General features: G+C 36.2%; 1 protein-coding gene across 1 annotated transcript in view; it reads left to right on the forward strand.

Moving 5' to 3' along the window:
• The window catches only part of LOC106867980 (uncharacterized), a 635,945-nt gene that overhangs the window by 322,568 nt on the left and 310,877 nt on the right, over positions 1–2,500 (forward strand). Inside the window, exon 6 of the transcript XR_016243735.1 lies at positions 327–488. The gene's annotated coding sequence lies outside the window, so the exon portion shown is untranslated. The remainder of the gene's footprint in view (positions 1–326; positions 489–2,500) is intronic.

Raw genomic sequence — 2,500 nt, forward strand, 5'->3', positions numbered from 1 at the left:
AATACACCTTCTGTCCATAATTTGTTTCATTCAGGATTTACTTCAGAGAATTGTTCTAAACAGACTAACAAAGCAGATAATAAATCTCATAGGACGATTCCACAATTAATATTGACTTCTCCAGAATTTGTAGTTATTCTGTCCATGTTGAGAATTAACACTGCTTTCCTGGGCTTCATTAAACACCAGATCTTGAGAGGCTGAAGAAAAACAATAAAAACATATATAAAAATTGATTATATAAAAATAACACTGCATTTCCAATAAAACTTTTGTGTTTCTTCTTTCTTCGAATTAGTAAAGTTATAATATTGGTTTTATTCTAGTGTGGTCCACACAGGAAGAGAACTCCACAGAGCTACTGCGATGAGCCAGCAACTCATACTTCAACTGACCAACAACAGAATCACATCATTTGCGCAGACCCGTTTGCTCATGCTAGATTTGACGATATTTACTGAGTTTGTGTAAAAGATTTTAGGAGGGAGGTAAGATATTTCTAATTTCACCTGCTACCTTGATGTGGCAGAAACAAAGCACTGCACTGATTGCTTAGATTTGGTTTCACTCTCTGTGTTCTGAGAATTAGAATCTTGTTATAACCAACATTGTTCTTATTCTTCCACTGGCCCTCTACTTCAAAAAACCAAATATTATATGGATGATTTTTGTCGTCATACAAAGGATGGTGAATCAAAGATATAGAGTCAGTATCAAGGTTCGTCTAAGTTCTGAGTTCAAATCCCACTGGGATCAGTTTACTTTTCATCTTTTTGGGGATCACTGAAGGAACACCTGGCAGTGTGAAAGTCTACTACACAAATTATCAATCCTGTGTCACTTTACTCATGACAGTCATTATGATGCCCTTCTGAAAGGCATTTTCAGTCTTCTATTCTCCCTGCATTCATCTCGTTCCTTATGGCAAAAGTAGACAAACGAGAGCTTCTTAATATGCTTTTGTGGAATAAAACCAATATAAACATAAAGGCACAGGAGTGGCTGTGCAGTGAGTAAGGTGCAGGAGTAGCTATGTGGTAAGTAGCTTGCTTACCAACCACATGGTTCCAGGTTCAGTCCCACTGCATGGTACCTTGGGCAAGTGTCTTCTAATTTAGTCTTGGACTGACCAAAGCCTTGTGGGTGGATTTGGTAGACAGAAACTGAAAGATGTCCGTCACATATATATATATATATATATATATATATATATATATAAATATATAAAAGCAAAAAATGATTCGATTGCTTACATTTGAAATACGACGTTACTATTGTTAATACCATCTTTGCCAAATATTTTTAATTGATAATATTAACAGCAGTAACACAGGCAGTTCACATGTTTAATAGCATTATAAGCTATAAAATAAAAAATATAAAATATAAACTATATAATTAGCAAGAAACTTTAAGGATGCAGTGAGCATCAACCTATTCAGAAATGAGACCTTAACTCTCATCTCTGAATAGGTTGATGCTCACTGCATCCTTAATGCTTCGTGCTATTTATATATATATATATATATATATATATATATATATATATATATATATATATATGTACGTATGTATGTATATGTTTGTGTGTCTGTGCTTGTCCCCCACCATCACTTGACAACCGATGTTGGTGTGTTTACATCCCTGTAACTTAGCAGTTTGGCAAACAGACTGATAGAATAAGTACTGGGCTTACAAAGAATAAGTCCTGGGGTTGATTTCTTCAACTAAAGGCGGTGCTCCAGCATGGCCGCAGTCAAATGACTGACACAAATAAAAGAATGTATACTTATATGAAGGGACATGGCCAACTGATTAGCTTGTTGTCCTCATGATGGCTCAATCATGGCTTCAAATCCCAAACTGAGCAGCACATTGTGTTCTTGAGCAAAACACTTTATGGTGCTCCAGACTTCCTTTCTATCAAACGAAATATTGACATACATACACACACACACACACACACACACACACACACATCAACATTACAAAGCCTCAGTGGTTTAGATGACAACGAAGGCACATTCTTTCTATGATATTCAAATGTGGAAAAGAGAGAGAGAGAGAGAGAGAGAGAGAGAGAGAGAGAGAGAGAGAGAGAGAGAGAGAGAGTCTCTTGATAGACTGTTTCACAGTTTGTTAACTGCTCCTCAGAGAATACATATTTGGCTTCCCTCCACAATCAATGACGTAGGTCAACTGCTACTCACAGGATTCATAAAGTAGGCCAGTACCACCACGAATAGCCTGATATGCACCTCTGTGCTTTTGACAGTTCGTTATTAATTAAACAATATCTATTTTATGCACAACACAGTGTAAATCAGAAGAATTGAAATAAATTTAAACATTTGAAAGACTCTGTGTAAAACCCATCATAGAGCTAGCCTAATTCAAAACTGCTTTACACAGCAACTGATCTATTCATTGGGAAAGCTAGGTACTTCTTCCCTGATGAGAGGTCAACAAATACTCTTTTGCTCTTTTACTTGTTTCAGTC

This window comes from Octopus bimaculoides, chromosome 11 (assembly GCF_046866305.1).
Source record: "Octopus bimaculoides isolate indiv1 chromosome 11, ASM4686630v1, whole genome shotgun sequence".
In the NCBI taxonomy this organism is placed as follows: domain Eukaryota; kingdom Metazoa; phylum Mollusca; class Cephalopoda; order Octopoda; family Octopodidae; genus Octopus; species Octopus bimaculoides.